The 8,691-nt window shown below is 40.3% G+C and overlaps 1 long non-coding RNA gene across 2 annotated transcripts; it reads left to right on the forward strand.

Moving 5' to 3' along the window:
- Window positions 1-52: 52 nt before the first annotated feature.
- On the forward strand, window positions 53-8,657 carry LOC113968219. 2 transcript variants are annotated; one of them, XR_003534433.1, is made up of 3 exons: window positions 53-263; window positions 3,885-4,035; window positions 8,532-8,657. It is a non-coding gene; the product is annotated as an uncharacterized LOC113968219 (long non-coding RNA). The 2 variants fall into 2 exon arrangements; XR_003534434.1 differs by lacking the exon at window positions 8,532-8,657 and adding an exon at window positions 5,520-5,661.
- Window positions 8,658-8,691: the final 34 nt, after the last annotated feature.

Here is an 8,691-nt window from a genome sequence, read left to right on the forward strand (position 1 = left end):
CAGGAACCAGCCATGACATCATAGCTGTGGTGTGTTTGGAGAAGAGGCAGCCTCTCTGCGTGGCTGAGCACATTATCGTACAGTCCCAGCCACTACAGTAATGTCTGGTGTGACTTCAAAGACTCTCCTCTGAAACTAGGACAGAGCTCTGTGTTGCTGCTCCAACCCTTTCCATCTGCCTTTTTGTTCACCATCACAACTGTGGCCTGTCCTCATATGTGAAATAACAAATTGGATTTTGTCTTACTTGCTGTAAAGCCTTGGTAGCTATCGCTGCTGACCCTTATTCAATGTTCCCAAGTCTGCCTGTGGCTTCTCCTGGTTTCCTTATCACTTTATCATTCTCTTCAGAAATAATTACAGAAGGGAAAAAAAAATCAGTTATTCTGGACAAGATTTAATTTCTGGTTTGATGCATTGTCCATGTAATGCATTTCTAATCCAATCTAATCTCTCCTTCTCTGAACGTCTTCCAACTTGTTGATGTGAACATTTTATTTCAGGCTTGTCACCAAATTCTGGAAAGGGATGGAGCCCCTGTTATCATGGTGTGTACCTAACACAGAATCATAGAGTCATTTAGGTTAGAGAAGACCTTTAAGATCATCCTGTTCAACCATTAGCTTAGCACTGCCAGGTCCACTACTAAACCGTGTCCCTAAGTGCCACACCTACACGTCTTTTAAAAACCTTCAGAGATGGTGATTCCATTGTTCCCTGGGCAGCAACACAGGGTGCCTCTCAACATCATGAGTGAATAAGCTCACAGAGGTGGGACGGGCAACAACTCGGTGCTTTGCTGCACCTCCGTCTGGAACGACGGTTCTAGCTACAGCCGAATTAAATTTTTACTGCCACAAGATGGCAGACGGGAACAAGACAAGACTACAGGGAGGGATTTACAGATTAATAGGTTTTCCTCACCTTTGAGCCAAATAATGGTTTTGAGCAGTGATTCATTTACCTTGTGGGCCACAATGGGATCTCCATAGGAAACAAGGAAATTTCTTCATTGAAGGGAAGCAGATGACACTAGGGAGACAGTTGACACTAAAAGAACAGCATAATAACACCTCAGAGACTAATGATGTCAAAGGTCAAAGTAGCATTCTGTCTTTTATAGTATACTTTAAAAGAAGTATATCTCATAGGTATGAATTTTAGACTCTCAAGTAAGAGGATGATTATAGTAAATGATCCTTTTTTTTCTTTCTGGTTTTGTAATTTTCAATTCTTTTTATTATTATCTCAACTAAGTGTGCCCATCAGGATGCAATCCCTGTCCTGATGCAGTATGTGGATTATCACAGGCCATTCCTTTCCCCCTATTTTAATGCAAATAACTCTCTCTCCTTAGGTGTCCAAAAGCCTGAGAAATTTTCCCCTGCTCCTGGACACTGCTCTGTTTGAGGGAGATAATCTTCCCACCAAAGTTGGAGCTTTGGTGCTCTAAGCAGGTCTGGGCACCCTGGGAAAACATCCCCAGAGCGTGGCTGCTGAGGTCTCTGCCATCTTGCTCCACACAGCCCCACTGGGAGCTTCGAGGTGCAAGGGCCAGTGCTCTGCTAAGTGGTTGTGACTCTCGCTAACAGTCTTGGAAGCAATTAACAAGTCAGTTTTCCAGCAAATGGACTTGGCCTCATGACTTACAAGTGCTTCTCTGAGTGTTTATTTGAGAGGTGATAGTGGCTCTGTGCAGGTTTGTCGCTGTGTGACAAAGGCCTGTACAAATGACACAGATATGTTGTACCTTAGCAAGGAGCTAAACAGCACCAGCCTGGCAGCCCTCCAGGGCACAGGCTCATGGAATTATAAGTGAAAATCAAATAGAGCAGCTTTTAAGCCACTGCCCACCATTTGAAGTGGCCTTGTTAGAGGGCCCATGACTTTGTGTTCCCCTCTGCCCTAGTCATCAGCAATGTGCAGAAGTGGGGGGTGTGGGTGCAAGGGGCCATGTCAGCTTGCAGACTCTCAGCTCCCTGCAGACCATCACTTCTTTCCTGGAAGGACAGCTAGCAGAAACAAGGACCCATAACCTGAGGAGCAAGAGCAGGATGACACTATAATCCAGCAAGGAGGTAGCACCATAACAAGCTACTGCTGAAGCCAAAGAACAATTTTGCTTGAACTTTGTGCTGACCTTTAGTCATTGACGCAGTGAAATACCCACCCAGAGCCTGCAATTGCCCCTTACTCACATAAGCCCCTTCCTCATAGAGCATACATGGTAAAATGGAGCCAAAGGAATGTATAGCCCATTGCTCTATCTTTACACTGTTTCCTATATGGGGAATACTGATCTTTCACCATTTCAAATGTCCCAACCATATCTGGGACAACGGGGATGGGCTGAGGCCAGGCCATGGGCTCACAGGTGGGCCCTGTGGGGTGGCAGGACAGGGCTGTGGTGCCCCGGGGTCTGTAGCTCAGCCATTAGAGCCCCAGTTGAATAGCAAGTGCCACGGGCCAGGTTGGGCCATTGCCTGGCATCCCAGTGGGATGAGAGCCGCCTCTGCTGCTCTACTCCAAGCTGGCCCTGAGTCCTGAAGCCAGCCCTCCTGCCCTTGCCACGGTAACAAAACCTGATAGTCCTGTTGCTAATTTAGTTTTATTATTTCCTGACTGGGATTGGTGCCTGGCTTTCAGGTAGCATTTTAAGCTTTCTATTTTACCTAGTAAGCCCTAAATAGTTAAGTGATGACTGTTTGAGAGATGATCAGTGTTGGCACGTGTTGTCTGGCTGGGTAAATGGATCCCACCTTCACATGTGAAGCCTGACACTTGTTTTACAGGCTGTGAAGAAAACCCAACACTTTTAAGATTCCAGATAGCTAAAAAATGGACTCTTAAATAACTACCAACATAAAAGATGCCATTTTCCAAACAGACAGTGGAAGATAGGGCAGTCTTTTATGTCCCAGCAGAGTGATCAAAGGTTCAGGATGTCTAATTGGGCTGATTTGCTTTCTGTAAATAATTAAATATTCATTAGACCTCTGGGCTCTGTAGCACTTCCCTATTTCCGTTCTGCCTCTTCACTGCACTGGTTCTCTTGGCTTGGCCTCTCAGCTGAAATCTGAACATGTATAAGGAGTCCATGCAGAGGTGATCTTCAGGAAGCTGGATACATTCCGCAGGAACATTAAATTTTTGATGGAAATAATGAAAGACCGACCACCTTTTTGTAAACAAGTTAAAAATATCTTATCTGGCATTGGTCCTTCAGTGGTGAAATTCTCGCCTGCCACGTGGGAGGTCTGGGTTCGATTCCCAGCCAATGCAACAGCTGCATCTTTTTCCCGAGGAGGTGGTGGACTAACCATCCCTTGAGGTTTTTAAGATGAGACTGGATGTGGCACTTAGTGCCATGGTCTAATAACCACAGCAGTGTTGGATCAAGGGTTGGACTTGATGATCTCGGAGGTCTTTTCCAACCTGGTTGATTCTATGATTCAATTCTATGATTCTGTGATTCTCAATATCTGTAAATTAAGGAGGTTTTGACAAAATGCCCTTCAGATCAACAGTTGGAAGGTCCTGGCAGGATCATCTGTCCTGTCTGTTAAGTTGCCTTGCAACCCTCTTAATATTCGAATTGAAACAGCTGTAGTCTCTTGGTCCTCAAAACAGACTTTACTGTCTTATCTTCCTATCCTGTAGTGAAAGAGCAAGAATAAGGAGGGATAGATGCTTTTGTGGAAAAGGAGAATGTTACTGGACAGCTAGGAAATTAAAGAGTTTGTTAAAGTTAGATATTACCTTGCTAAATAACAGGGACTGTTGCTTGACTGCATATATAGATGTACATGATGAGCTCACTTTTCTGACTGTTCTCTTTCATGTTTCCTATTTCCCTGAATATTTCATGTGGGATTTCTCCACAGGAGAAATGACTCAGTTCATGCAAACCACCAACTCTCCCACTTACCCTCTTGTGAAGGAAAATTTATTTTAGTTGAATTGGGTGATTACAGTCAAGGAGGAGAAACATTTGCCTTTTCAAGCATAGGAGAAGTCAAAGAACCCTCAGAGATGGTGAGATCTTAAATGAGATTAATGGGATCTCCTGGATGATCCCCTTGCATCCCCAAAGAAAGAACAAACTCTAGGCCACACTGGATGTGCTCTGACTTCAAGCCCACATATCACCTCACGAAGTATGACTCAAAACACACTCTCTGGTTGTTTAGAGGTAATATGAATTGATACAGACATTGCAGGAAACTGAAACAGATTAGACATCAGTCTGCAGTGGCTTGGCCAAAAACCACGACTATATGGCTTTTCTTCTTTGAGGTCTGAATGTAAGTACTTCAGGCATGGTGGACTTAATAGTCATCCATACATATATTTTCATGCAAATATAGGTATATACATGTGTATCTCACATATGTATCACACACATCTCTCTCTATATATGCACACGTATGATAAGAACCGCATGAAATAACATCTGTTCCAGTATACATGTGTTCTGCATATAATATATGTATTGTACCTATATGTTATTGAAACATCTTTATATGAGAATCACATTGACATATGTACCTTTAGGTACAAATATATGTATATATACACGCACTTTATACATAGCGCATACTCTTATGTATACATACATATATGTATAGTAAGTATGGACTAGATACTTTGATGTATACAGGTACATATAGTATTTATGTGATTCCTAAAATTTAAGCCTTTTATGATCACGTGCTACTCAGTAGCCATAATTCAGCTTTTTGTTGCCTAGAGACTGATGTCAAGAATGCAAGCACACTTCTCTTAGTCTGTTTCTTTCAGGCTGCCTATGAGAGAGACACACACTGAGGCAGAGATCCTGATTTCTGATTCCCCACAAAACTTTCATACCATTTACTGAATATTAAAGTGTCAGTAGTAGTAATCATCCCATGCACTGTGCTGTAAACAGGATTTTTGATGTAACTGGTATAGACTCCTGCTGATAGTAGTTACACTCTGCTGAAATTTAAACAAATATGATTTGCAATGAACAATTTATTCTGTGAAAAGTTGTGCAATTTTATCAATCGTGAAAAGGCCAGGCAATACCATTTCAGGTCATCATGTCCACCTTACTTAGTGCCAAAACCTCTCCTCCTGATGACTTTTTAAATACCAAAACTATAGCTAAAATGATCCAACAGAAGAGATGATCGAGAATCAATTTCATGGCTTTTCAACAGCAATCTGTTCTGGCTCTTTGGATTTCCTGCCAAGAAAAGAAAATGGAATTCATTCCTCCTGGGCATGCAGGAAAAAGAATCTTCTATGTAGTTTTCCAAAAGAAAAATTATTTTTGGACTTCTATGTATTTTACTTCTCTCATTGTAGTAGGTTTTGAATCTAAAGTTTAATTTCAATCATATTTAATGAGTTATTCCAGTCCCAAAACTTGGATGAAAAATGATGGTAGGGAAATGAGAGAGATAAAATTAGTGTCTCTGGTGAGAAAAAGGTTTAAGTCTGAACTCAACTGATATTTCTTTTGTGGTTTGTAGGTTAGTTATTCAGCATGTTCACGTGGCAAGTCAGTCACCATGGACATCGCTGGAATCAGCTGGGATTTAGGAGGAAGAGGGGAATTGTGAGAGTATAGATGTGGGGAAAACATACATAAATTTTATTTTTAAATAAAAAAACCCCGATCTCTAGGAAGACAGGCTTTAGTAATTACAAATATTCAAGGAACACTTTTCCCATCTATGATTGACTCAAAGATTTGTTTCATCACTTACCATCACTTACATTTGTTTCACCCAGCACTTCACTCTTCACTGCCCTTTGCAGTGTAAGGTGGACAAAGATACAGCTTTAGCCTCAGGGAGCACTCAGGGGTGCTGCTTAGCCAAACATGAGACAGGCTGTCATACTACTTACTATACTTGACCAGTGTAAACGACAGTAACTTTTGTGCTATTTTCACATTCTTTTGCAGGTTCAGTTTGCTACTCTGAAGTCATACAACAATGCTTTTAGAAACACACCTGACTTTTGATGCCTTTTCACAGCTGTTAGTGTAAACTACCTTAACTGATGTTCCTTAATCAATTACACTTAGATACTGAAGTTAATAATTTACAATGGAAGTATCCTTGCAGGTTTTTTTTCTCACACTATCTTTCAGAATCTAGTTTTTGCTAATAAAAAAGGCCAGGTCAGATATAGGTAAAATTTTGGGGGGTTAAAAAGCTTCTAGCTGACAAGCACTAGATTATGTAGTAAGGATTGTTAGCAGAAACTCCATATAATATTAGCAAAGGGTTATGATGTCAGAAACTGTTCACAGTCAGTGGAGGTCTTGCTAGTTGTCTGCAAAGAGATTGTTGCAGCGGTGCCACAACTGTCCCAGCTCTTGTTTAGAGTAAGATAAAGACCTCTAAGTATTTATCAGGACAATCGCTTCCATTAAAAGCTACAGTATGTACTTAGGAACATAAGAAAGACAATTTTTCATAATTAATCTGATTTATGTGACACCAGCTTATTCCCATTCAAGTGTTTAGCATCACAGTCTTCTTCTATACTAGTAGATCATGCAGGCCAAACTTTATCCTTTGGTTGTGAGGGCAGGCAGCATTGTATATTCCATATTTCTTCATCTAAATGTTCTCCCCTGATAACAGGGTCACTTGGTCTATACAGCTTACTGGGGAGGGTTTGTGCTTCAAGCTGTTCTCTGAAACATGCTCAAACATTCTTTTTTGGTAATGTTGCTAGGTGGGATAAACCAAAAGCATGGTGGGCACGTGTTAATGGTTAAAGAATACAAACAGTCACATTTGAATGTTTCAGTGAGGCTTTGACATTACTAAGTTTAGTAGTAAACACGTAGAAGCTGTTTTTCAGCTAGGTGCCCAACCTAAATATCAACTACTTTCAGCCTGAAACGTAGAGCAATAAAGTCTGTAGTCCATTACCCACCATCTTTCTAGAGCACACTTGAACATCTTTGTTGCATGACAGGTCACATGATGAGCATGTGACCAGCTGCCAGATCACAGGATAAAGAGGACATTTCTGACATGCCAAGTGCTTGAACTTCTGTTTATGTGCTTGTAGGTTGGTCCTGAGAAAGGCCTAGGCCAGCTACGTGCAACAGGATTATGTCTTAATAATGGCACAAGGTTGAAATGCAGTCGGTCATCTCATAGACTGACATTAGTTGGATATATTAAATTGTGTGACAAGTACTACAGTGCCCTTAAATGCGGGCCTTAAGTGCTTCCTTAAATGTCTGTAAAGTTTACTGAAGAGAAGGATTTCTGCCACCATTTTGTTTTTGCAGTTTGGACTTTGTACATAACAGAGAGTGCCTATGGCTGCAAGATCCTGACATAAAAAACAGGGGCTAATCTAAGAAAAAGCTTTTATGTATTTCAGTAATTACAAATAAGCAGGTGATGAAACAAGATAGACTGACTTTTACATTTTATTTCTTTAGGTGAAAAATCTACTTAATAAGTCATGAACACCATTTGCTAAGTTTCATGCAAATAAGGAAAGATGAGTTTATTTAAAGATTGTAAAATGTTTGATGTGACCCTGGAGTCAAGGCAAAATCCCATCTACAAAAAACGAGGCAGCTTTGCTCTGAGGGGAAACAGCTGTTATAAGAAAGGTAGTTCAAGGAGCCTGCTCAATTCATAGTATTAATTGAACAAGTTAGGAGCACAGGGAGATAAAAATAAAACATTTTCTCAGCTGCTGTCACAGATGTGAACCTTCATGCAGCAAGAACACTTTAATCAGTAGCAAACAAATACAAAGGTGACAGCAAGTGCTTGGAGCCTTGTTTAATTGAGCAAAAGGAGGAAGACACCTCTGGTACATTTGCAGGGTACTGCAAGGTCAAATCTAGTTTCTCTAAGTGTAGTATATTTGCTGCTAGCAAGTGTTTTTCAAGCATGAAGGACTCAGGAGAATAAAGTTCAAAATATTAATGTCATTCTTAGTACTTGTTTCAGTTTAGCCCAATATGAAACTGATTAATAAGATGCACAGTATTTTTTTAGTAACCAGCCTTGCAGGAACTGAGAGATGAAACCACATCCTGTATAAAAGTACTTAACATCTTACCACTCAAAGGCTATCTCTAATTACATACTTCAGAACATTTCTATTGTAAATGTGTAATTAATTTGCATACTAAAAATATTTCAGGTCCTAAAAATATCTTAAAAATGAATTACTGATAGACTGTTTCAAAAATATGGGATTCAGGAAGTAGACAAAACTGGATCAGAAAGGTATTATCATAATATATTTTAGTGAGATTTATGTTGAATAATGAAACAGCTGGGGAAAAAACCCAGGTGCTTGTTATAGTGAGATGGTGCATTCCCATATGATTATTGCCCTTTATATTTCTGTAGGAAAGAGGCAAACAGATATCATGAGGAAAGAGTTTATCAGGACTTTTCTACTGAAAACTGACTGATAAGAAGATGCAAACATTTCTAGCTCTAAATATTTTCTTTGAATGGTAGTTGGAGTCTGTGTTTTTTTTGCAGGACATCCTTTCCATACCTAACAGTCCCACCAATGGCAGCTTCGTATTAAACCAGAGACAGATTATTCTGTCTGATGAATAATATTATTGCCCCCCCCTTTAATTACCTCTCATTTTGTAGTTTTCTCCAGCTGAGACACAGAGGTAGTATGTTATTTCTC

Source organism: Neopelma chrysocephalum, unplaced genomic scaffold (assembly GCF_003984885.1).
Source record: "Neopelma chrysocephalum unplaced genomic scaffold, ASM398488v2 Primary Assembly neopelma1_66, whole genome shotgun sequence".
In the NCBI taxonomy this organism is placed as follows: domain Eukaryota; kingdom Metazoa; phylum Chordata; class Aves; order Passeriformes; family Pipridae; genus Neopelma; species Neopelma chrysocephalum.